This window comes from Lagopus leucura, unplaced genomic scaffold (assembly GCF_019238085.1).
Source record: "Lagopus leucura isolate 7727_CA_CO unplaced genomic scaffold, USGS_WTPT01 Super-Scaffold_100157, whole genome shotgun sequence".
Taxonomy (NCBI): domain Eukaryota; kingdom Metazoa; phylum Chordata; class Aves; order Galliformes; family Phasianidae; genus Lagopus; species Lagopus leucura.
Window position 1 is genome coordinate 14,364,010 of NW_024962334.1, and position 27,530 is coordinate 14,391,539.

At 44.2% G+C, this 27,530-nt stretch overlaps 1 protein-coding gene across 4 annotated transcripts in view; it reads left to right on the forward strand.

The window, feature by feature from the left end:
* The first annotated feature begins 617 nt into the window (after positions 1-617).
* The window catches only part of THRB (thyroid hormone receptor beta), a 167,704-nt gene continuing 140,791 nt past the window's right edge, over positions 618-27,530 (forward strand). Inside the window, exons 1-2 of one of the 4 annotated variants that reach the window (XM_042888474.1) lie at positions 618-673; positions 4,686-4,768. The gene's annotated coding sequence lies outside the window, so the exon portion shown is untranslated. Of the gene's footprint in view, positions 674-4,685; positions 4,769-13,429; positions 13,449-14,907; positions 14,931-18,109; positions 18,132-27,530 lie in introns of those variants that run through there. The other 3 variants (XM_042888480.1, XM_042888477.1, XM_042888479.1) reach the window with 3 other exon arrangements.

Here is a 27,530-nt window from a genome sequence, read left to right on the forward strand (position 1 = left end):
GCCCGCTTTGCCCTTCTCTCTTTTTCTTTCGTTTCTTGTGAAATGCCAAGCACACTGCTAAGGAAGTCGCGAACAGAAAGAAGCCGAATTTCCAAAGCCGGTTAGAAGCCGTGAACACGACGTGCGCGTATTTCGACCGCGGCAGGGCTCGGCCGGTGCTCAGCGGTGCGAAGTGCGCCGGGCCGCACGCGCCGCGTCGGCGAGCTCCGTGCCGAAGGACCGGGCTCCGCTCTTACGCAACCGCCCTGCCCCGCGGTGCAGCGGAGCCGGCAGCGGCCCGCAGTGCCGCACTGGCGCGTCTCTCACAGCCGCAGCCCTTCCGCCGCCGCTCGCGCGGTCCCCCCCGGTCGCGAGGCGCTCTCGCTCCGCGGTGCCTCGGGCCCAGGCTCGGCGCGGCGCCGGCCGCCCCTCGGGAGTTCCTCCGGCCGAGATCCCGCCCGCTGCCCCTTCTCCTCGCGGGGCACCGCGCCGGGCCGTGCTGCCATGACAGCCACCGGGCGCCCGGCCCCGCCTGCCCCCCGCCCGTCCGCCCCCCGCCCGTCCGCCGCGCCGCCTACCGCTCCGCTCCCCCCGCGCCGCCTCCGCGGGGTCAGCCAGGGACAGCGCCCGCCTCCCGCCGCAGGAAGCGCCGCGGCCGCCCCGGCGTCTCCCGCTCGGCGCTCGCCGGTGGCAGGTGAGACTGCCCGCGTCCTCTCGCTCGCGGCGGCAGCGGACGGGCCGGGGGAGTCCCGGGGCGGAGGGGCCGGGCGGGGGCCGCGGTCGAGCGCGTCCGGGAGACGGAGAGGGCTGGGGCGGGGGGACCGCGGAGCCGCGCGGGGCCGCGGTGTCATCCTCCTGCTGTCGGTTTGCGTACTCCTCTGCGGGCTCCCCGAGGCTTCGGGTCCCCCTTCCGCCTCCCAGATGGATGTCTGCGGGCAGCGGACGGCCCGAGTACGCGCCCGGGGCTTCTGCCGGGTCCATCCCGGTGCTGTGCGGGAGCGCTCCGGGCCGCTGTCCCTGCCCTGGCGCCTATGGGGATGTTGCCTGACAGCCCGAGGGTCGGGTCGCAGAGTTGCTGTGCGCTGTCAAGCTGCCAGCAGATGCACGTGGGGACACAAGTTGTGAGTGGCTCCTTGTGCGTCCCCTAACTCTGTCTGTTCACGGTGTGTGTGACTGGAAAGGCAGATGGACCAATGTTTTAAAACCAGTGTCCACTATTGACCTCTTGGTCAAGGCAGCTGAGCGCTTTGTAGCAGTGCCACACAGTTGTCAGTGTGTGCTGGGACAAGCCTCAAGGCAGAGAGGGATGGGGGAGTGCAACAGCATAGAGTTCCTCTATGAACCCAACCCGAGGCCCAGGGCAACAGGTGGCTGCTGGCCTTGTGCCTTCCTTCTGCAGGGCAGGGCCTCTTCTCAGTGAAACCACTGCAAAATGCTGCTTCCTGCAGGAAGGGCAGGGCTGGTCCTGCTTACAGGGATGCAACCCAGAGATCCATTTAATCTTATCAGACTTTTGAGCCAGCAATGTGTCCAGGTGGCCAAGAAGGCCAATGGCAGCCTGGCTTATATCAGAATTAATGCAATCAACATGAGCAGGGAGATGATCGTCCCTCTGTGCTTGGCAGTGGTGAGGCCATACTTCAAGTACTGAATTCAGTTTTGATCCTTTCATTACATGAAAGACACTGTGGCCCTGGAGCGTCCAGAGAAGGGCAACAAAGCTGTGAGGGATCTGGAGAGAAAGTCTTACGGGGAGTGGCTGAGGGAACTGGGATTGTTCAGTCTAGAGAAGAGGAGGCTCGGGGGAAACCTTACCTCTTCTCTCAGGTAACTAGAAATAGGATGAGAGGGAATGGCCTTACGTTGCACCAGGGGAGGTTCAAGTTGCATATTAAAAAACATTTCTTCTGAGTGTTCCAAAGGCATTGGAACAGGTGGTGGAGTCACCATTCCCTGGAGGTGTTCAAGAAATGTGTAGATGTGGCATTGAGGGATGTGGTCAGTGGGCATGGTGGGGATGGGTTGACAGTTGGACTGTTCTTAGATGTTCTTAGTAACCTTTTCCCAACCTTAATGATTCTGATACTATGAAAGCACCTCTGGGAAAAAATGTAGATTGCACCTCAGCCCTACGACCTGGAGAGTGGTGCTCTCATGAGAAAGTTGTGCCATTTCGGGGCGTGAATGCCACCCTGTGTGCTTGGCTGACTGCTGCCTTTGAGGAGGAAGGTGTGCTCAGCTGGTGGCATGTGGGGCAGGAAGATGTGGGAAGGTCCCGATGGAAAGGGAGCAGTTCCACCCAGCAGAGATCTCATTTCCCTAGAAACAAAGTGTGCCTGAAAGAAATGACTGTGTGGGGTCACTGAGACTGAATGAGTAGCAAAAGGAAACAGAAAGATGACATTAAATAAAAGTTAGTAGGTTCTGGGGAAGCAAGGTTTCCAAAAAGAGCAAGACTTGGTTAGGAATTCAAAGCAGAATAGAATGTGCAGAAGTGTAATGTCTTGGTCTCTTTCATTGTGCCAGTACAGATAAGATCATAGAATCATAGAATCACAAGGTTGGAAACGACCTGTAACATCATCTAATCCAACCGTCTTCTCATTACACTGCTACCACAAGCAGTAAACCACATCTCACAGCTCCTCATCCAGGCGCCTCTTGAACACTGACAGGGGTGGTGGCTCCACCGCCTCCCTGGGCAGCCATTCCAGTGCCTGACCACCCTCTGAGAGAAATAGTTTTTCCTCGTGTCCAACCTAAACCTCCTCTGGTACAACTTGCAGCCATTTCCTCGGGTCCTGTTTGTTGCCTGGGAGAAGAGGCCAAACCCCTCTTCACCACAACCTCCCTTCAGGAAGTTGTAGAGTGCAATGAGGTCTCCCCTGAGCCTCCTCTTCTCCAGACTGAGCAATCCCAGCTCCCTCAGCCACTTCTCATAAGATTTGTGATCCAGACCTCTCAGCAGTTTCATTGCCCTTCTCTGGACATGCTCCAGGGCCTCAGTGTCTTTCTCGTAGTGAGGGGCAAATATGAAGATGAAAATATACAGCTTCTCATGTGAGCTTAAACGGAGCAGTTGACAAAAACCTTGAGCAGGACAAACGATAAGACATTGTTAGTTTAAAAAAAAAAAAAAAAAAGGCTGGTGAAATGTATCAGGAGTTATTGGGGAAATGAAAAAAAAATTGTCTCAGATATAAAGAGGAAATCTCTTAAAAACGAGGCCTACTGGAAAGAAAGAAGGAATGGGAACCTGCAACATTGCTTTGAGTTTGTGGAGGAAACTGAAATGTAGAACTTCAGAGAAAAAGGGTTGGTTAAAAAAGTGAAATCCAAAGAAGTGTCTCTGACAGTAATGGAAACATTTTGTTAAAAAAAAAGTTGAAGTGCACGGGTAAGATGAAAGTATTCATAAGGTTGCATTTGAGTTGGTTGGCTGGCAATAGAAGAGTAATAGGAGAGTCAAACAAAGCAGAGGTAGGTTCGTATTACTCAGAAGCTGCAGAGACTAAGGAGAAGAGGGATGTTTGCTTCCATCACAGCAATTGTCTAGAGCTGAGGTCAGCCCCAGTAATGCCCCAAAAGAGGGGCTGCTCATGGAAAAGTTGTAGAAAAGACTGGTGGAATGGGAGTGAGGAGCAGAACGTCAGCAGGTGGCTGCGCTGCTGCAGGAGGCCTTGAGACTTCTGCTGGGAGAGAGGGCTGCAGAGCTCCTGTCTTGGGAACTGTGGGCTTTGTGTGTAGATGCTGGGGAAGGCCTGAGATCTCCCTCTTTCATCTTCTGTGCAAGGGAGGATGCACTGGAGAAACCTAAGAAATTCTAAATGCACAGAAGGCTGCTCTTCCAGGAAGCTGAAAATGATGAAGCCAAAAAACCCTGCTGATACTGAATGGTGTGTCAAAAGAAAAGGAAAGCGTGAGGAAAACTTTTATGGAGAGAACCAAGTGCTGAAGCATGGAAGTCATGAATATAAATGGACAAAGAAAGGGCAGAAATAAATAACATGAAAAAAAACAAGATATCTGTAGTAAACTTTCTACACTTTCCAGGTCGACAAAGCAATTTAGCTGTGTTGGCAATCAGTCTAGAAAATAACAGTCATTAGATAATAAAAGGTGTTCTTCCATCAGGGTGCATCCTACGGTGGCCTTACATTTAGTCTTGGCTCCCTGAATACATAGCAGTCAGCTTTTCTGATACTTCCATTACAATTCTTCAACTTGAATTTCAAAAAAAATGCATCACAACTGAAAACATTAACTACATAATTTCTAATCAGTTAATCTTCTGTACCTAGCAGTTGGCATGTCAGGGAAAAACCTATGAAACATGAGGAACCTATGAAACCTGAGCTGGAAGAGGGCTAGAAATACATCATATCTTCCAAACACGTTGTGATTTGTATATTAACGGATTAGTAAACAAATAACAGGAGGGAGAAAAAGGATCCACACAAAGCTTTCAGCATATTAGCTAGCATACTGCAAAATTGTCTGCCATGCATTGGCTATAATTTTAAAGAGATATTGGGGGCTGTAAAATTGAGTGCCTTATGTAAATGGAATTATGAAAGTGATTATCTTTCTTTTGTGAATTAACATGTTGGCTGTGCTGAATAAACATTAAGAGGTTTGGTCTCACCATTCCTGGGAAATGATAGAATACAAAGCCGTGTGGTTATTTCAGAGATGTTTTTCCTTAGGTTACTGGAGGTCCTCTGATTACCTTTGGTCAAGCTCACAGTAAAGTAAAACTTCAGGAAGTTTACCTGTCCTCCTGACAAAGGTAAGGAGATTTTTGTTAAGAAGTTTGACTTCTGAATGACAAATGACTGCTTCCAACATGAATGCAGGGAATGCAGTACGTGATGTGGAGACAGACTGATGAGGTCCAGTCTATAACCTAGCCAGCTGAAGACTGGATGTCAGAGAAAAGTGAAATTGATAAGAAGTTCAGAGTCGACACTGTAATTTAATGGAGTTTGGAGTCAGAAGTAATGTGGGAACTAACCTTAATTTTGTTAATATAATGGTAAGTTAATTTAAAAAGATTAGTAAAAAAATGAAAAGGAGCTACACATAAATAAATGAATAATAAACTTTCTAACTCGTTAAATGATAAGCAATAAACAATAAATAATATTAAAGTGGGGCCACTGTGGTGTGAAACTGCAGAACAGTCCACATCTGGAATGGAAAATTCGGAAGTTTTTACTGTGTGGGTGCATGTTTTGTTCTCCTTTGGTCTGGCCAGGGTAGAAGGACTTTGGTTCCTTTGCCATGCCAGTTTTTGAATTTTTAATTATTAGTTTTTGCAGTAAGGATGCGTGACTTACTTTCCGTTTTGAGTTATCGTAGGAGATGTACTTAGGATCTGAGATCTGCCCAGTCTTCTGGGATTGAGCTGTATGTTTTCGTTAGATGTGGAGTCGCTCACTGCAGTAAGTCTAGAAATGTGCAGATGCTAAACATAATGCAGAATTTTAATTATTGTTTACAGTCAATTACAACGCTATTTTTATTTTGTTTGCTTCCCTCTGGCATCTTCAAGTCCTAATTAATTCACAACTGTGGGTGGTGGGATTAGGGCTGGCAGCAACGCTCACCTCAAGCAGCCCACCAGAACCTATGGCTGTACCTGCAGTAATCCTGCAGAAGCTAAGATCAAATTCTTGAGAAGTTAGATAAAGGCGGCTTTTGTTGTTCGTGCCAGGATTATTTTTATCATGTCGTCAACATACGTGTTAATGTACAAACATGTTGGTGGAGTATGCACAACTCATGAAACTCATGAAAAGGTGAAGACTTCATATACCTGTGATATTACAGCACTGGAGAGGAGATGTGTAGAAAAATGTTGAAGGTGAACCAGTGTTCGCTTGACTTCTGAGGCCCTGGCTGGCACCGTTCTTTATGGTGAACTGCTCAGTGGCATCTATGACACTAATAAAGAAAATGAGAGCAAATATGATTGACTGATGTGGTTCAAGGAGTGGCTGTTTCTCACATTTCTGTGGAGGTGGTACCTCAGGTGCATACACAGTTTATGAGTGAGGTGGTGGGTTGTTGTTTTTTCATTCCTGTAATGCTGCAGTTGTATCAGAATACAATAAGGTTTTTTTGTTGGTGGTTTGCTGGTTGGGTTTTTTTTTGTTGGTTTTTTTTTTTTTTTTTTTTTTTTTTGGCTTTGAAGTGCTTCTGTAATTGGTTTCTAGAGCTTTCCTGATTTGACTTAATTGGACATTTTGAAAGTTCGCCAAAATACAGACCAGGATTTTGCCAGTTTTCCATCAATGATTAATAAAGCTCATTTGGAGGATCAATTAGAGTTCCAAAAAGAAATTTTTGAGCTGGAATTGTTGTAATGAGTGCTATTTTATTAATGGGCATTTCCAGCGTTGAGTGATGAAATGTGGCACTGCAATGAACAATAAATGTATATTTATTTTTAGAGAATCTCCTCCCTTCTTACATTGTACTGGGAATTCTATAGCCAGGATTGAGAAACACTTTCTCTGTTCTGCTTTGTAATGACATTGTTGGCAAAATTCAAAACGTTGTTTTTAAAAGATTGTTAGACCATTGAGAAGTGGTTTTAGCAGGTAAGATTACTTCAAAGAAGTTTGTTTGCTGTTCTTGGTGCTAAAAGTGTAAGCACCAGCTTTCTAAAGTCTTCAGAAAGAACAAGTAACCACTGCTGTGTAGTCTGAAAGACTAGTGAATGGGAAGAAATGAAGTGATGTGTTGGGAGGGAGGAAAAGCAGACAGCGCATGCCATCATCAGTTTCTAATCATCCTCAACTCCTCCCTGAGTTCTCACTTTTATAAAGATAATTAAAAAACCAAGTGCAAGTTGTTCAGCCTGTTTAGGTGCATTTCTAATTTGTTTGTAGCCTTGGTACACAAGTATAGATTTGACAGAAAGTTTCTTCTGAAGAAATAGGGTTGGATATTCTACTGGATACATTAACAAGCAGGAGGTTCCTACATGTTGGAATTATCCACTGCTTGTTTGTTCATGTTCTGCTCATTCCAGTGTATCCTAGAGAAATGAGATTTCCAGCTGTTACGGTTGCTCTAGTTTCTAATTTGTTCCAGGAGTCTGTAGCCGTGAGTCTGAGCGCACCAGGTAGGGTCTGTAGGTGGTTATACACTACCACTCTTTGCATTTGGGTCATATGTAGCTTTTTAATGTTCATGATTTTGTGCTTTGGCTAACCAGGGAACTATAAAAAGTATGTCCTCAAATTGCATTTATGCTCTTTTCTGCATAGTGAATTCAGAGTGCAAATGATTACATCTGACATTTTCTCATGCCTCCTTAATGCCACTGTTCTGGCAGTGGTTTCTACCAATAGACAAGTAAATAAACTGCTGTGTGATGACTTGCTGTACTTATTCTGTACAAGTAAAACAAGTGCTTTTACTGAAGTACTTCCCTCTTCAAAGACTGATGCACTCTTGATAACGTTGCAAATGCTGTAAGCAAGCTTGTATTGTTTAAGGTCACTACAAAAAACAAGAGGTCTAACTGAAATGGGACTCCTCCTTGGCAGGTTCTACAGCAAGAGTTTTCAAACTGGCCTCCAAAGCACCTCCTGGGGATTTCTGAACAGATCAGGTGCTCTAGGGGAAGGAACTGCTGCTTTTTTCAAGACTATTAGCACTACATTAAGTCCATAATCACACTCAGAAGACACTTTCCTTTTGTAAATCAGGAGGCAAATCTTGCTTCAGTTGTTTTTTACTGAAATAAGGCTGCTGGAACTGTACAAATGCTGCATACCACAATGATCAGGTATATATATACTCATGCTATGCTATGTGCTACGCCTGCAGTAAAAATTGGCAACATGTACTCTACAGTAATAGAATTACAGTACTATACCACTGTAGCATTTCTGCTAGCGCCATGGTAATATTTATCTTCCATACCTTTGAAGAGAACTTGGGAATGAAAATGCTTTGATGAAAACTATACATGTCTAAGTTATTCCAAATATCCAATGAAGAGTGGATTCAGGATGAAAAACACAAAGTGAGCTCATTCATTCCATGTTCAGGCCTGCTAAGATAAAGCTTAATAAAATATGGCTGAAGCAAAAGACAGCAAAACAGAAAGATGATAGTGTGATACTTCATGTTTTCAGTTACTGAAATGAGCAGATGTCATGATTTTCTTCAAGGAAGAGGCTTCTAAGTTTTGTTCTGAGTTTAGTAGGACAGAATCTATATTCCTAGTTGCTATCACTTTTACACTATATGGCATCTGTGGCATCTGTATGTTTTCCATTGTAGTTCTTAATTACTAACAAGTTGTTCTAGAATACAATGAGCTGCACATTCCCTCAGTTAATTCTCCTACCCACCCACCTGCTACTTGAGGTCTGTATAGCCCTCCATTAGGAGCAAGAGAATTGCTAAGCTCTTGCTTCTGTCAGGCCTCCAAAATCAAATCTCCACCCAGTGGGTTTTAGCGTTCCCTCAGAGTAACCCAGCTATCATTAAAACTGCCAGAGCCTTTCCAAGCCCTAATCTTTTAACTGGAATCACAGTGGTTTGGGACACAGGATCTGGTCTCAGTAGGACTACAGGCTGTCTTCCCACTCTGCCTCCTACAGAGCTGCATTCACGCTCACTCTGATTCTTCCTGAAAGAGATGTCTCTTATCCATCAGCAAAACAGAGCTGTGTGGAAAGCTGTGGTGGTGTCACACCTGTTCCAAACTGGAGACATTTCTGCAGGTCTCCTAAATGGAGCTTTCTTTTGCCTGACAGGATGTCCTCACTACTGTCTCAGTCTCATTCTCTGTTCTCTTCAGTATGAAAGGAAAGCTACACATCTGAACTAACTGAACCTGTCACTCATCATCTATTTTTTCCATTAATGTCATTACAGCCTCTGTTGTGTATTTTTTGAAGTCCAAACTAGGCCCGCTGCCATTTTCATGAGATTTGGAGCCACTGATCATAAAAATTTTCATCACAGGCGGCAGCAGAAAATGACAAGAATGACCTTGATTATCTCGTCAGAAGATAAGAAGTATGAATCACCATTTTTATTTATTCCAGCAGCCCATCTAGCCCAGATGCCTTGGACTGATGGTGACAAATAGAGGATGCTTACCAAAAGACTGGAAGCAATAGGATAAGTGTAGAATTTCCTAACTTCTGGCAGTCAGAGGTTATGGGAATTTCCTGAGCCAGAGATTTCACAGGATTGCATCATCATGTTTACTCGCCATTGATAGACTTATCGACCATAAATTGTCTGATCCGTTCTGAACTTTCTTGAACCTCCACATCATCCTTTGATGACAGTCCAGACAGTCTTTTATACTAAAACTGCTTTTGCAATAAAAAGGAGAATATCCACAAACCCCTATTTAGTCTGGAAGCCTGCTTCAGTGTAGGAGGGCTCAGACTGTCTTCTCAAAGACTTTGTTATTGCAGTTCAGAAATGCAGATCTTCATTTTTTTTTGTTGATAACTTAATCTTGCTGTTTTTCTTTCCGTTCACTTTTTTTTCTTTTTGGCCCTCGTTCATTGGGTTTTGTGGACCAAGCATTCATGTCCTGTGGTGCCATGTGCATCCCTGCGTAACTTGGAAAAAATTCCAAGCTGTATTTTTCATGCAAGATCAAAAATGGATATTTGTTGAAATATGCGGTGATATGAACTGTGCGTTGGAGGTTAGATTGTGCCTCTAGGTTTGTTTCTTTCTCTTGCTTTCCTCTTCGTTATTTATTTTTCTTTCCTGTTTGCCTGGATTTTCATACATGCCTCTTCTGTTCTCACACATCCACTGTGATTCCCCCTCAATTCTGATAACAGAATGGAATTAGATGTCTGTGCAAAAAAAAAAAAATGGTATTACATTAGGGTATTTTTAGGTTCCCCAGAAGTCTTGAAACAGACATAGATTATTAGATTGTATGAGAAGAAGGAAAATATTAAATAATATATTGTATTAGTGACTTAGTATCATGTTTTTACAGTAAATGGATATTTGCCCCAGACAAAGTCTATAGGTTGTTGGCCAAATGTCTTCAATTGCCACTAAAAAACTTTGAGACCTTCATGGTGTTTAGCACAGACTGGCCTCAGCTATCATTAATAATAAAATGAAGTTACTCTGCAGTTACTGTATTTATTTGCATCCTGCCTAGTAGTTTTGAGGTATGGAAAAACAGTGGTCATTTATGGTGTAAAGAGGGACACACACAGAATGCTTTCTGCTGTGCTGAGTCACAGCTGCTGAAGCATGAAAAAGGATGTGTATTCTTCTCTGATTTCCACATTTACTGTAAGGTTTTTTAAGTGAAACATTTTGGATTATTATTATTATTATTATTTTTTTTTTTTTTTTTTTTTTTTGCCAGAAGGTGTGGGTCTCATTTAATCATGAGCCTCCACAGCAATCTTAAATTACTGACCCTTGGGCTGTTTTACTGTAACTCTACTTGTCCTCAATCCCCATGTTCTTGTGCACTGTGACACATGCTATTTCAGAGGCTTGGGGAAATAAGGAGCTTGGGAGATTGCAAACAGTAGGAAAAACTGCATGTTTGTAAGACCCTCCCTGAGCAAGGGGTCTGGGGCTCCTCTGCCCACTGGACGATGCGTGCTAGGCAGCCATGTGATTCAGCTGCTTCCTCATGCTTTATCGGTCTGTGCTATCTGCCTGCCTGCTGTGTATAAACAAATGAGTGGCTCCTCTCCCAAAAAACATCAAAACAAGACACATGAAGTTTGTAATATTTCTGAGAAAGACAAACTCATTTGTGTATGAACAGATTTGCTAAGCAGGCAATGTGAATTCAAATACCCATAGGGAAAAACGAGGAAAATAACCAGCAAGGAGGAAATCTGTAAGTTGATGGTAGGTGCAAGACATCCATTACAATTGGGAAGATCAGCTGGACTGTTGTTCTCCTCTGCCCACCCACCTCAGTGTGTTGGTATGTTGTTGGCTGGAAGCCAGGCAGAAAGTACTAATGAGGAAAAATAAATTGAGAACAACAACAACAACAAAATCTGAAATCAACCAACGTGTTCTCTCTTTTTGTTAAAATTAAAATGAAAAAAATACTGAGCCTAATGCCTTGAGAGATTTATGGATTCTCTTTTAGTTCACCTCGGAGCTGGATTATGTTAGTTGCTCTCTGGCTGCTGGTCATGTAAAGAGGTTGGCTTTAGCTCGCTTTTAAATTGGAGGAAATTCATGACTCTTGTGTTTGTGAACAAACCACGATCCATGGGCAGCTGATGCGGTGGGAGTGCCTGCAGATGACCTCAAATCAGTTCCAAGGGAAGAGGATAATGTCACTGCTTTCTTGGCCACATGAGCTGCATGGTTCTGCCTCCTCCCTCTGTAGTGCATGCTGCAGGCCCTTGATGTGTGCTGCAGCTATGTTAAATGCCCATCAAATGTTCTCTGCCTAAGAAAAGCATCTGTGTGGATGTTCAGTCTACATGAATGCATGGCTGGTGCAGCTTGCCCATCCAAAGAGACACCCTGCTAGCGAGAGGGCAAGCTGAGGTTCCTAAAGGGTACTTGTAGTCAGGTGCTGGAACATCAGGAAGGGACAGTGGAGCAAATGGGGTTGGGCAGCAGTGTTCAGTATCATAGACTCGCAGAATCACTATGGTTGGAAAAGACCACTGAGATCCTCTAGTTCAACTGCCAACCCATCACCACCATGCCCACCGAACCATATCCCTAAGTGCCATATCTACATGTTTCTTGAACACCTCCAGGGACAGTGACTCCACCTCCTCAGTGGTGGGCACATTCCTCATGTTGAATGTGAAGTTGGTGGCTGGATGGCACTTTGGGACACTGTGATGTGTCCCTTCCTGATGGTGTCTCATCTTTGGTGGGGAGTGGCACAAGGACCTACGGCACTGAGCTATCAGGTGTCCGCACGTACCCGCGCTTCTGCTGGTGGATGGCGGTGCGGGGGTGGTTCCGTGTGCCAGGTTTGATGACACATTTGAAGCTGATACTCTCAGCATCATATGACCCCATGTCCCCACATTTTAGTCATTTCAGAGCCTTGCATCACTACCCTGCTGGCTTGTTGGGTGCCCTGTGTTTAGCAGCAGATATTTATGACATGCTGAGGGAAGAATGAAGTTTAACTCATGTCCTTAACTAACCCTCAAGTGAGGGATTAACTGCCTACTGCATTCTTCCACTAAGTATTAATCACTTAACATTATTTCCATTTTTTAGAAGTCTTTTGATTGCGCAGTACGGCAGTGCACAGTTTGGTTTGAGGTTGGGGCATCTGGAGGCTTCTGAGGCCATGGTTGCTGCTGGCCAGCATGGCCCCATGTGTCGCTCCGGGCGATGGGAAGCCAGGTGCCGAGGGGCTGCAGCTCCGCGTCCTCTCGCCCTTCCCTCAGAGACCTGTCCTCCTGGCTGCAGCAGAGTTAAAAAAGTAATTACCAGTTTTTCAAAGGATCACCCACATACACATGGTATGAGAGTTCTTTTCTTTGTTGGTTTCATTTTATTTGTACATGACTCACTCTTGGCAAAATGAGTGAGCCTCATGAGCCTGTAAAAATTCTGTTTGGATTAAATGATTTGCATTAAATGACTTATAACTGCAAGGATGGTTCCTGTAATTCCTAGACGAAAAACAATCCGATCGTACTTTCAGGTAGCTACTGCCTTCACGCCTCTGCCTCCAGACGCCATCTTCCTTGCCAACAGCTGTCTGTGAGGCTCGAGGTGGTCCTCCTTCCCTTCCCGCCTTGTGCGTTAGAGCATTAGAGCGGCGATGGGGATGCGCTGCCATCCATCCCAGCGTGACTGAAACCCATCCAGCACGTGCCTTAGGACCAGCGAGGAGAGCCCTCAGCGGTGCGCCTCTAAGCTCCAGCCGTGCAGGTCAGGGCCCGCTGCTCGCTGATCGCCCAGGGACGGCTCCCCAGAACAAGTGCCGGGGGACACGGGGATCCCGCAGCAATCTGCTCACGCTGCTCCCCTGGTCGAGGCCTGCGGGCGAGGGCCGGCTGCGGTCCACCGGTCCGCGGCACGGTTGAGGCACAGCGTCGGTGCCCGCGGGAAAGCCGCCGACAACGGTCGGCTTCAGCCTCCGATCGCGGCGATCTTCCTTCCCCCGTGCCTCGCCGTGAGGACGGCTCCCGGCCGAGCTCAGGGCGCGGGATTCCCCCCCTTCGGCACCGAGACCCCCGCAGCCCGCGAGCCGCCGAGCCCGGCAGCGCGTCCGGCGGGGCGGTGACCCGGACCCCGCCCCGCCCGGGGCAGCCCCGGCCCGGCGCTGCAAGAGGCGGCGGGGCCGGGGCCGCTATCTGCCGGGCCGCGCTTCCCCCCGCCCCGCGTCCGCCTCCCGGCGACCCTCTCCGCGGCGCGGAGGGGACGCGTTGCGTAACGCGCTCCGCACGGCGCCGGGGCCGGCGGCGGGCGAGGCGCGGCGGTGGCCGCGGCCGGAGGTGAGCGGCGGCGGGTGGGGCCGGGGGGCGCAGCGCGGTGGTGTGCGGCCCCGCGGGAGGCGGCGCGGGCGGGGGGGAATCCGGGTCACGTCCGCAGGCAGACGGCGGCTGGCGGAGGGGAGCGGCGGGAGGCTCCGCGCCCGGTGAGTCGCCGCCCGGCAGCGCTTATCCGCGCCGCGTCGGGCGGCCCCCGATGCCCGTCCGGCAGCGCCCGTCGGGCGGCGGGGGCGGCGGGCGGGGTCGGGGCCGGCGCGGTGCGCTGCTCCTGCGCGGGGGTTGGCGGTGGCGCGCTTCGCTCCCGAAGTTCATCTGCCGAAGTTGCGTTTGACTTTCTAACGCAACAACAAACGGGCGCCCGCGCAGCGCAGAGCCTGACGCGTTAATTGTTAACCGCGGGCGGGAGGGGAGGGCGCGGGCTGCGGTGGGCGCGCGGAGCGGGCAGAGGAGAGCCGCGGTGCGGGGAGGGCGGCGGCGGCGGAGCAGCACCTGCGCTGCGAGCGCTGCCGGCAGCGGGGCGACTCGGCTCGGCTCGGCTCGGCTCATCTCGGGGAGAGCCGCAATGTCCGCGCCCGCTCCGGCCGCAGAGCTCAGGGCTCGTACATCCGAGCGGAGCCATCTGCCAGCCCAGGCAGCGTGCTGGGCTCGTGGCTACAGCGCTGGATTGTCAAAAAGACGTGTCTGCATAATCGATAGGCTGCATCTTTGCATAAGGGGATTTGTTTTCCTTTTACGTATCGGTACTACTTGTCTGTTGAGGCAATTTACTCGATTCTCTGGTTCCTGCTTTCCCACACCAGCTTCTGAATAGACAAACATTTGAGGGGAAAAAACAGAGCAGCGGCTTGTTCTTCATAAGATATTTCTGTGGCAAAGAGGTAATTTTCAGGAGACTTTGCTACGATCTATGCAATCCTATTAGTTAGTACTGCTATACAACGGGTGGTGTGAGCTCTGTCTCTTACTGTGCAGAATGGATGCATAAATGTGTAGCCTCTTAAAAAGTGACCTGATGGTGAGAAGGAGCTGCACTAAGTCACTGTAGAGTACAGCCTTTCGTTTTCACACAAAACAGCTGTTGAGGGACAACAACAAACGTTCTGTGAAACTGGATATGCCTACTTCCTTCCTCCCCTGGCTTTTTTTTCCCTGCTAACCGGCTCACATCACCCTTCCTATCAGTGCCGGACCCTTTAGTCAGGCGCAGCTTTCTGTCGGTCGATGACCTTTGGGTGAGGTTGTGCTCTCGGTTGTTATGTGCTATTAGTGATGGAACAACCTGGTCCTGACAGATCCATTGTGAAACTGAAGTCTCCACCACACAATGGTCCCAGCGGAATTTAAGTGTTTGACGACTCTGCTAGAAGAGAGAGGATTTAACTGTGTCCACATCAGCTTCTAATGGGGAGCTGAGACAGCTCGATCCAACATCTGCTAGAGCTGATGGAAAACCCCTGGAGATTTCAGTGGGTTTGGATCCGGCCGGTATGAACAAGCACAGCATGGCTACTCTCAACTTTCCGTGCTTTTGGAATTCTTTGCTTATCAAAGTCATTATGTAATGAGAAAATTACCATGCTTTTCCCTTTTCCTGTGTGGGAATGGTCTTTCTGTTTTATTTGTTATATAGCGCTCTTGCTGGTGATTTGGTTCACTTTTTCAAATGATACGACATCGTTTTATTGTATGATCATCTCTATGCACACGAGGACAGTGCATTCCTTTTCTAAATTCTCCCCCAGACAGGGGACTTCTAAGCAGATCTGTTTGCACTGATGGCTGCCTGCCCTGAGGACAGTTTTTTCAGGGATGTTTCAAAGAGTTTGTGGCGATAGGGCACCTGAAGACCTGAGATGTCCTTTCTCTGATGTGCATGCTGTACTGCCCCTGTTCAGTATGTTGTTGTTTGCTGTTTTCTTTCTTTTATTTCTTTAAGGTGAAAGGGAGAGTGTTGTTGGTAGTAATAGATAGGGTGCTCTTTACAGAAGCTTGCAAAATAACACATACCTGTGGTAGGCATACATCCTTCTTGCTTCCCTGTTGTTGATGATGAGCAGGATTTTTCCTCTTGGCTATATGTAAAAACCAAGCCACGAGAAAAGCAGGGAGGAGGATTACTGAACATAAATCAGGGAAGTTGGCAGTTTGTTGTTCAGTGTAGCCTGTCTTGAAATTTGATTCTATTTGGAAGAGAGTTGAGATGAAACCTCAACAAAGCCACCTGATTTTGAAGCAGGACATCCTCCAGCAAGAATCTCATTTGCTACAGGAAGGGCGAGACCAGGAATTTTGGCTTGCTGGGAATGGAAATTCTGGAGCTCGTTATCTCTTCTCCATGATATTTTGGTTTACTGATCTGAGGTTTGCTTATTACTAAAAGTGGAGGAAGGCAAAAGAGGCATGAATATGAAAGAAACTCGGATAAACAGTGTGGGATGAGGGGAAGTATTAGAAGGAAGGTAGCACAATTTTTATGCATGCCTCTGTCTTGCATTTCCTTGTTGGACTTGGGAAGCACTAGTTCTTTCAGTGAAACAAAGCTGCTATTTAATGGGAGATCTCTGTCACAGCGTAGGGCAGAGCTGTACAGCAGGGCACAGGGTAGCAATGCAGAGATTGCTACATTTCATAGAATCACAGAATCATTAAGGTTGGAAAAACAGTTAAGATGACCAAGTGCAGCCATTGGCCTAACTGCAGCATGCCCACTGAACCGTGTCCCTCAGTGCCACATCTACACGTTTCTTGAACACCTTCAGGGCAGTGACTTCACTGCCTCACCTGTCTCTCTGAGAATAAATTTTTCCTAATATCCAACCTGATTTCTTCTGTCTTGTCCTTTAGTGTGCTGGATTTCCAAAATGAGTGAGGGTCTGGCAGGTGGAGGAAAGGAGGAGGTACTGCTGAGGGCTGTCTGCCCTTCTGCCCTTGTGAGGCGAGGCGGAACACACATGTGTTGGCCACACGTGTGCTGGCTTCTGGAGGGTACGATCAGCATCTAATTCTATAGATAGGATCAGTCAGGAAAAATTTGCCTATTATTTACGCTGTTCTTCTTTATTCCCTCCTTTGCAGATTTTAGAAGGAGTTGCGTACGCACTCCTAGATTCTCTCCTATGTGGCACCATTCAGATAAGTAAATATTCCTTCTTATATCTGCTTACCTGAAGAGAGGCCTCTGAGACTTTGAGGTAATCTTCAGTAGGAAATGCAGTTTAGGTATGTGAGTTTGGCGGTTTGCCTGGGTTAATTTAACCTATCAAAGAGGTGAGCAGTGTAGTCAACGTGGCCGTTAGTGTGGTGGTACTGCTTTTGATGCTTTTTGAACCTGTCATTGTGTTGAGTAGAAGTACTCTGTCTTTTCTGGGATGAGTTGGGATTTTACATATTTTACAAGGACAACTAAACAAGTAACACATGTATTACAAGATGCTTTGTTATGAAAATGAAATGCAGGCTGTAAATAAGCTTACTTTCTGTGCAAAGATTAAAGAATAGTATTTTTTCTCTGTTATTTCATCAGCTGTTTGTGGTCTGAGAGGACATTTTGAATGAAGTAAATGAATCTTGCATAAGTTGTTTCTCTCATGTAATTCACAACATGTGAACAACATCGTTTCCATTACTCATCACAACTACTTCACTTTAATCGTTTTTGTGGTAGGGGTACAGTGCAAGTAAAAGGATTGATTGAAAAAGCTCTGTGGTGCTGCTGTTAACCTTTTCAGTTTATGGTCACATCACTGAGATGCATGTAATAATAGCATGCAACTAGGCAGGATGAAATTGTGGGCATATGAAATGCTTTTTTTAAACTTAAGTATTAAATTTTGTATCCAATTCTGCATGCTTTTAATCATTAAAGTCTCATTTTCTTCTGATTTGTTGTAGCTTATGAGAAACTAAGGGTCCTATGAAATATATACCAATAAAATAGTCAAAGAATAAAGGAATAAACTGCAGTTTAAAAAATTACTGTACAACCTCAAGTGTCTTATATATACAGAATTGTAATAATTTTTACTGATGAACCAAAATGGCAAATACTCTTATGCTATAATTAGATTATATTCATGAAAGCAGTATAATCGTTCTAGATTATGGAGTCATTCTGTGTCCTCTGGTGAACCTAACCCAATATATTAGAGTTCTGTTTTCCATTGGAAGAAATAAAAGGACTGATTGTCAAGCTGCGTAGTAGGAAGGTAGAAAACAGGGCAAGGAGATCAATGTCTTCTCAAGTGAATTTAAAGTCAAAGTGCAAGTCTTTGTTGTGCTGAATGAGGGGAGGGTGAATTTAGCACACATAGAACCAGATTACTTACTTACATGTATGCATTCACACTGCATACTTTTTCATCTTGGAGAGAAGATCATTAATCCTCCTCACCTACTAAATATCTTTGCCTATTTTAACAGTGATGTTTGAATGCCTTCTGGATTACTTCATGGGAGTTGGTAGGAGTGAGCTGTAACACGCAGGTATGGCACCATTACCCAACCGTAGGATGTGCTTTGGAACAGCTTTGGTGTGGAAAAATGAAGGCACTCGTTGAGGAAAGTTGGAAGTGCTTTCCAATTAAAAAAGTACCTGGATTACTGACAACCACTCGATAATTCACATCACAGTGGCATGCATATGGGTGAACCATATTGGAAACACTAGCAAAAAAAGAATTTCTGTGGGTAAGAAAAGCTGCTTTCATCACCACTGCAAGACTGCTTCCTTGTGTGGCATGTCATGTTTCCTTGCAGTCCTTACAGCTATACAGGGTTCTTGAACTCTGAGCCTTTTCATTTCTCATGCAGATCTTCACATCTTTCTTCCATCTCCTTGTTAACTCTGCAGCTCCCATCCATGACTTTGCATCATTTCCTTTAACTCAGTTGTGCCAGCTACTTGCCATGTGTTCTAGCCAAGCTATACATCATTAGGTGTAGTGTACTGCTGCTTGGTTTCCTACCTGGAAGAAGAATAAGCACTAATAAATTGAAGATACTCCTTTAGTGTTGTTCTTTCTTCTGGCCTTAAGTACAGACTTGTCATGTCTTGTCTATCTCCGTACCCCCTTACCATTTCTGGTAGGGGAAACTGACCGTGTGTGACATCATACTGTCTGTTTTCTAGCTTTATATTAAAATAATTTCATTTCCATGATTTATTGTTTTACTTTGGGTTCTTTTTATTTTTATATTCATTTATATATGTCAAGCATCTTTTAAAAAATGGGTTGAGTCTGTGCATAAGGTGCTTCAGGTATAGTTAGGAGCTGCAGTATTTCGGTATAAGGCTTAGAGTAACTTTGTTCATGGCTTCAGGAGATGGAATGGTTTATCTTGAGCCTTCTTTAAGTCACGTCTTACTTTCCATACTGTGTTTGTTCTCTGAAGATGAGGTGATACTCATCATCTGGCTAGATAAAAAAGGAAAGATTCTGTACAGTCGTATTTGTGTAAATGCAGAAGCATACATACACATGTACATTAGAAGAGTATTAGTCTGTATGACACTTGTGACAAATTTCATTTTGAACCAAAATAACTGCTTTCATTAAATATTAGTGTATGGTTTTATTTCTACAAGTATGGAGAAAATTGTAACTGGAACATGAAGTACTTCACACTGAGTGTTGCACTGCACATAATTTAATTTATGTTGTACCGTTGGACTGACGTGACTTACTGAAGTGATTTGGGTTATTGAAGTGCTGTATGTGACTGGAATAAAACAGCTTGTCTGAGCCAGATGACTTGGATCATCTGTTTAACTGCATAAGTTGCTGATTATTAAGGTTATAATGTCAAGCACTGAGGAAAAGAAATACCAGAATTAAGATTAATTATGTAGCCTTCATTCTGATATCTTTGAGTACATGCAGGTAAATTAAGGTTTATAGTTCATGGACAGTACAGCTTCGTTATTCAGGATGCTTATCAGTATGTAGAAATAGTTGTGTTTGAAAACTATAGATCCTATTAACTTTGTTTAAAACTATCAAAGTTCTCAACATTGGATGCCAGGGAATGGAGTTGACTGAGTAGAATACGATGAGAATATAATGAGCATGGGATCTGTGACTGCAAATTGTAACATATAACTGTAATTTGTCACTGATTATTGTAAATTTTGTGTTGAAAATCACTTGAGAAATGTGCACCATGAAAGTATCAGACCTTATTCTCCAGAATAGCATTCAGGTGTAAACTGCCCACTTCTCTTTTTTTCACCACAAAGCCCCCTGCCACGGATACTCCTCATTATCTTCCTTTGCCAGAAATTCAACAGAGTCTGTAGAGACGCGTCCCGTCCGTGGACGTGCCGCCCTCACCCTCATTTCCCCATAGGATGTGCTGTCAGTTGCTGTGGCTGCTGGATCTGCCAGGTGCTGGGGGCAGCTGCCGTGCTCTTGGTGTTGGCAGAGGGGTGTTACTGTTCCAGGAGTCATCTGCTGCCTGGCTCTCTCTGACAGGGCCTTGTTTCCACTAACAGGCATGAAGTTGCCAGGACTTCTGCTTGTGCTGGCCAGACCCTAAGCTTTTGTTTTCTCATCTTTTTGCATTACCAAGTATTAGGTTTCTGTTGTTGGTGGTTATTTTTTGTCCCCAGGCCTGTCACTTTTTGTCACCAGACCCCACACTTTGCAGTTATGCTGTATGTGTATGTGACCACTGGGACATGAGATAAGACTGGTGAAAATGGTGATTCTCTCAGAAATACATGAATCCTCTTTTTCAAATTGGCTGCTGCATGAGATGCTGCCTCAGTGGCATCTGTCTTCCCTTCCACTGAGCTCTGATTGAACCTGGATGTGGCTCTGTCAGCACAGTGCTGGCTCTTGCTTCCTGGAGTGAACTTTTGCTTTCATCCTCTGCCTGGGGAAGATGGATGCTTCCTGCTGCCACTCTCTTGGTAGGGTGCAAGGAATGTGCTTGCAGCTGCTCCGACCGTACCTTTCAGTCAGTGGATGGTGGGATTGTGCTTTGAGAGACAGAGAGATCTGCTGCTGCGATGCTTTCAAGAGGCTTTGCATCAAAAAGCTCTTGGATTTTGCAGCAGTGCTTCCTATGCTAGGCAGTTAGGTGTGGGTGAGATGCTGTGGGCTGGGGCACGGCTCTGCGTGCTGCCAGTGTTCTGCATTTATGGTCAAACTCGGGTGTGATCAATCCTGTCCTCCATTATTCAATCCTTCTTTTACCTTTTTCAAGAGATACAGACAGGCTCGGTGCCTCGTGTCCAGGCCTTGGCAGTACTTCTGTTGGCGAGGGGCTTCCATAACTCCAAACCAGACAGCGTGAATTGGATGAAGCATTGTGTCTGGGCCACACTTCTGGCCTGACAAGAGTGGGGAGACAAGCAGGCTTTCTACAGTCTGCTCCAGGCTGTGCCTCGCTTTCCTGCTGTCCATTTACGTTTGCATGAAGGGCCTCATAGGGCAAGCATGTGGCTGGCTAGCTGTCGAGGCATTGGCCTTCCGCAGGTGGCACCAGCCTCTTCTGGGGCAGGCCCAACTGAGGCCATGCCTCGGGCTGTCCTTGCAGTGCCTGTGACATTACATGGTGCTATGTATGAGGAGAAACACATGTATAACAAATAGCATACTTTGTTCTGTTTGCTGATGCCTTCAGATCTTCTGAAATGCCAGGTAGCTGTTAAATTCAAGAATGAGATGGATGTTTGTTTTTACATGCTGGAAGAGTTCCTGTGGAACACAAACTTCGGCAAGCCTGCCTTCATCATTTTCCCATTCTGACCAGATCTTCTCAGGGACAAGAGGCGGTTCATTGCTGACATAAAGGCTTTGTTTGCCGAATTACAAGTTCTGCTTCAAGGAATGGGAGAACTAAAGTGACTGAAAGAGTCTACAGTTCTTCACATAGATAAAAATCAAAACAGAATCCCAGCTGTTTCATTTGGCTACTTCTGCAGAAATACCAAAAATCACTTTGACTGACGCAGGTAGTTCCTACAGGTTGGGCTATCACCATCCTTGAGGTTATTAAAAAGTCCAACTGGAAGTAGTCCTGAACATGAGGGAAGTGAGAAGGGCGCTTAACTAGATGGTCTGCAGAGGTGCCTTCCCATTACTGCCTTCTGTGACTGAAACTGTCTGAGCATTTTGTACTGAGATGGACAGTTTGATATGAGAAAGCTCAGTTCACATGGTTACAGATGAGTTAAGTAATAAATAATTTTAAATAGATTTACTTACAGTAAATCTGCTTATAGAACTTATAGTGTTACTGGTCTGCCTATAATAAATTCAGGGAGTCACTAAAAATCTTATGAATTCATAACAAAATAACAGCACATCTTAACACTTCTGTTGAAGCAAACAACTCGAGCTGCTGTATAATTGTAAAAAGTGTCCTACACACATTTTCCACACATGTAGAAGTTGCCAGCTTATTCAAAACTTAGAGCCAGAATATTCTGGCCTTTGCACATATGGGGCCAAAGCTCAAGATTAATGCCTTTGATCCCATATAAAGAGTCATATTGGCATGAGAAGTAGCCAGAACTTGACTGAGCTTGGGAATAGTTTTCTGATCATGCTTTGCTCACAGGAATGTAAGTAAGTGTAAAAAGCCAAATTTACATAAGCAAACTACTCTGTGAACCCTTACCCTCCCCTCTCCCTTGACCTTTGCTGTCTAGATTGGCTTCCAGAACTTTTCCAGAGGTTTTTTTTCTTGGATTACATGTCGCCCTCCAGTGAGAAATCCAAATTCTGAAAGCAAAAAAGTGGTGGAATTGCACCTGCAGAACTTGAAATCAAGTAGACAGTCTTCCCTCTCTTATTGCCACACCTTTTAGTGAGGCAAACCTGTGGGGACCATGTGGATGCTGGCGGGTAGCCAGGGCATTTACTAGACATCTCCTTAGCTTTGTGTATAGCTTGAGATCTTCCACAAGCAGCAGCTGAAAGTTCATGCTGGTAATGTAAGTTCTTACTAGTTTAACTGCATTTTGTAGCAATACTGCTGGCAGATTATTTTTTTTTTCTAGAAGCTTTTTATTTCTCAATATTTTTTACGTATTTTATTTTCTCAGCCCACAGAGACTAAAAGGAAGGTTTGTCAGCCGTTCATCTTGGAGATGGAAGGCAAAGGGGAAATGGATTGTTGACAGGATGTTGCTTGCTGTCTGGGCAAGTGTAACGTGCACTAAGATGTAAGGCCCCCCTGCATGGTGTTCAGCTCCATGCCAAGTTATAACTTGAATTCAATCTCTTCAGAACGTATCTGTGTAGACAGAGGTGTAGTCCGTGTTGATCATCATAGCTCTGCAGCTGAATTAATGAATTGATGGTACAAGAAAGGTATGTAAAGAAAGACCTTTACCACTCATGTAAGTGCAAAGATCAAATCTGCAGTCTGATTTTTTTTTTTATGTAAATGTTTTGTTGCTAAAGATTTCCTGATATGTCGTGCCTAATCTTGCCAATAATTCTGTAGGTCTTGCTCCTTTAAATACCTTTGGTGAGTGGAGCATCCCATAATTTTGCAAAGACCTCTTGAAATCAATGCCATTTGTGAACACAGGTGGCTGGAAAACAGCAAATGCACCGTAAGCCCTGTGCAGTCCCAAGCCAAACCATTTTTAGGGGATGATAGTGATAACAGTATTACTGTTTGCTCTGTAATGTAATCTAATCTAAAAGAGTGTGAAACAGTTTGCAAATTAGGCTTATGAAAACCTCAGTATCATTTTTTCTTCTTTCTGAGAAAAAGTATTTAAACTCAGAGCAGTATGCAAGAGGAATTTGAGAGATTCAGCTCATCAGATGTTGCAAGGCTTCAGATAGAGTAGGTCTGAAATTTTCCTATTGCCGTGTGAGGTTAAAAGCTGCAATCTCTGCTAGGAGATCCAAGTTTCACAACACTTGGGTGATGGTGCAAGAGAAAGAAGGGTGTGGGCAAAACTATAGAGCGATGTATGAGTAATTGAAGACCTCACCTGTTTTCCCATCTGGAGAGAAGGGCTAAGTGGGAAAAGCAGATGGGCAGATCATAAGTTATAGTTTAAACACTTACTTTTAATGAGCTGAGTTTTTAAGAAAGCTTATCACTTACTGAGGATCATCCTTGGAGCTTCGTGTTTGTTGTGTGCTTTTTAAAATTTTGGATAGATGCTTTTTGATTAGGTCAGAAAAAAATGATGGCTGGCGCTATGCCTGTTGTACACAACTTCAGAATGATAAGTCTAAGTTATGAGGATCTATCCGGCAGATTCTAGCAGACTTTGAGATGTTTTACTGTTAATTCTCCTAAGGTACATTCTTCAATAATGTTCCTAATAATGAGTGGTTTAACTGCTAATGTTGGCAATGGGATGAAATTCGTATCTAATTTCAAAGTGAAAAAATCTCATTGAGCATCAAAGACAGAGCACCACCTCTAATAGTGCCCCAAAGTGTTAAGTCAGGAAAAATGACAATGATTTTTGAATCTGCTTTATGTATTATCTTTAAATAAATACACAAATTCCTGCAATGTTTGAAATTGGGTTGGGACCCAAAACCAAAAGTCAGTCTAACAGTTAGGGGTGAGGTTGGCTTCAGTGGTTCCTACAGCCTGAAGACTGAGAAAGGTGAAAATGAAAGTTGGTGACAAGGCTGAGTGGAAGCTTAATGTTTTCCAAAGTTCAACACCTTTGTGAGGGAAATGATCTGCTACAATGTGATTTAAGATAGAAATCATTCTATCTACAGTACTAAATTTGGAATCATTATACCCCACCATCTGCATCTGTATATATGTTGAGCCTAATATCTTGATTTAGGGATTAAATTTGCATTGAGCTCATTTGTTGTTGTTTTTTTTTTTTTGTCAGACTTTTGCTATATCATTTGTGGGTTTTTCTGACGATGTAATGTGGAATTTCATTAGTGAATTTTGTTGTGTTTCCTGTTTGCTGCTATCTTTATGAAAAACTTGGTGAAAGCTTGTGAGAACTCGGTGTTAAAGAGTCCTTTTTTTGTACCTTCACATGTCAGTTAGCCACTCACTGAGAGCAACTTGTGCTCCTCCCTTTTTAGTCCAAGCTGGTATCTTCTAAAAAACATTAAGAAATCCAATGAACATAATAAAAACTAGCAAATCAACATATTGTACTATTTTGCACTTTTAAAAAAATCTTTTGAATATTTTATAGATCAGTAGCTGAATTTCTTAGTAAATGCCTTATATTTTTGAATCAATACGTTTCATTTTCTGCCCAGAGTTATTTTGAAATTCATGCATTTGCTGAATTACCTCTTGTTAGAGAGGAATAATATTATCACTTTGGTTAGCATAGGAAATTGGAAGATTATGAGTATGCCCTGGCTTTGATGTTTCCATAACAGGTTAGCTGCTTTGAGTTGGTTGTGTAGACAGTAAAAGCTGGTCCTCTGCTTAGGAAGGTAGGATAAATCCATCCAGGTATCAAAGTGGAGGAAATAACTAGATTCAGTAAAGCAAAATCTGGCGTGGTAAAAGTACAGAAAGGAAAAAAAGGAGAGGAAAGGAAAGGAAACTGAAGCAATGCACTGTCATGCATAACACTGTCTCTGTGCTAAGATTTGTGGCTGTAAATAGAGGTCATGATGTCACTCAGGGCAGATCATAGCTTTTCTCAGCTCTGTACCATTTCCCTGTGTCTTACACAGGACCAGTTTTAGAACACCATGTTCCCTATTCCGTGCTCCTTGCAATTTGTTATTTTTTCTGACCAGAACAGATTAAATAGAGAGCTCAAGGAAGAGCTGGAGAAGTAGAGGGAGTGAAAGGAAAATGGCACTGGTAAAGATGAAAAGGTACCTGTGCAATTACATTCGCAACACGTCTTAATTGGCTGCAAATATTTGTAAAGAGTAACTGTAAAAAGTGAAAGTGCTTTTTAGTTTTCATACTGTGATCTCTTATTGGAAATAAAACTTTGATCTGTGATGGTGCTGTTACCTTGGCAGGGATTGATGAAGCCTTTAAATCTCAGTCGTGTAAAGCAGAAGCAGCAGCTGTATGGTATGAACTGCTTTGATAGGACGAGGGATAGCAGCTACTGAAGTTCCCTCTGGTGTGATTATTCTGATAGTTGTGATGTGTTTCAGTTATGTCTGTTGAGTGCAAGACAATGCCTGTGACCTAGTTTAAGTGCAGTATAGCAACACTGAGAAAACATTATGAAAAGAAGCAAAAGAAAGTATGGTAAAGTATTTCCTATTTCTAGTTTTGTATTTTTCTTAACAAAAAACATTTGCAATAGTACAAACAAAAATTCTCCTTCTGTTGTATTTGCATAATGTAGATACGTGTAATCTTGTAAGAACTATGTGACATTTTAGATGTTATTTCATTTTCCCTTTGAGCTTTGAACTGTGACTGTTAAGGTGCCCTAAAGGAGTCTTTTTTCTAGTTGAACTGCTCAGCCTGCATTCATCTCTTCCTCCTTTTCCTTCTCTTTATGGCAGTGTTTTCAGTTTTGAGGACTGTTGGGGAAGAAGCGTCATCTTTTCTGCTAAGATTGTTGGCAGTGAAAGCTACTTGGTGCCTATTCAGTGGTCTTAGCAACCATCAGTCAGCCACAAAATAGCTCTTAGAACTGTATGTTACATGCACAGGTGACCCTGATTCAGAAGTGCAAGTGTGGGTAATTAGTAAAAATAAAAGTGAAAATGAAGTGAAAACTTGCAGGACAGGTTGTGTTGGGCAACCACCTGTGATTGCCCATCACACTAGCCGTATGGTTCTCTGCTTAAAAAAATGTCATTTAAGATGTTAAGGCAGTGTTAAAAAACTTGTGACGTAAAATCACATCATTTTGAAAACTTGGACTGTGGGTAACAAAATGTAGGTTGTAGATTGGTCAGAGTGTGGGAGAGTCCTTTTCAGGCCTAGTGTGCAAGGAGAAATACACAGTGGAGAAAGGGGGAAAAGCACCACATACAAATCTGTGTCAGATTTGGTACATATTCTTATGTGTGTGTGTATATATATACACATATTTATATATTTATATTATGTACTTATATATTATAATATATATACTATATATATATACTTATTTATAGATACATACACACACAGATTTGTCAGTGGCATCAGAAAAAAGCCTCATGTGCAAAGTAGCGATAATGGAGGGGAGAGCATTTTACCACAGACAGTGATTATCTGGAGATTAATTCCCCGGCAGTGGATTCTTGAAGTATGAAAGAGGAAATATCCTAGGAAGTGTATGTACATATATATATATATGACATGTCTGATGATATGTAGTTAAGAGGAGAAGTTTAACTGCATGTGGTAATGACGGTGTTAGATTTACTCTACTGCTTTCCATTGATACACGTGGAGTTGCAGTGGTCGTTGTTGTTAATAAGTATGGCAACCCACTGAGGGTGATGAAATGGTCACGGTGTGTTTCTCTTGTGTCAACCAAATAAAAGCCTTTCTTCCATTGGTTCCTGCATATGTTTATGATTGTATTTATGTTTTCATTTGTCCATAAATGATGCTTTACAGACATGTGGAAAGATTCTTTCCAAGATGTTCTATCTCATTTTCATCTAATTTGGTTATTTTCTGTAGCGTTTATAATTTTTAACACTTTATTGTGAAAAATGCATGGCAGTGATTCAGTTTGCAGCTCTGTCTGTTTACCCACATTGGAAATTATTCTTTAACTCTGTGTGTTTGCTTTTTTTAAGAGTACCATGACTCATTATTTACTTGTGGGTAATCATCTTCAGTAAATAGTGCATCTTGTGAGAGCTAACACAGAGCTGTGTGTGTATCAGTTAGGGACCCTTCCATTCAGAAGTCCTTGCCAGCCGTCACTGCTACAGCTCACATCACCTCATCATACAGAGCTAGTTGCAAGACACCAAAATAGCAATTGTATTTAGACAAAACTGAAAGCTTGCGAATAAAACAAGTCGATAACATGTAAGATTTCAGGTCTGCAGCCAGTAGATGCAGACGTGTAATAGTTCAGATTTATATTTTGTGTCTGAAATGTCAGTACTGTGCTTAGTTGGTATGGTAAAGTTTGTTCAGCTAATGAACACACACACAAACAAAACAGAAAATAAAAAGAAAATGATG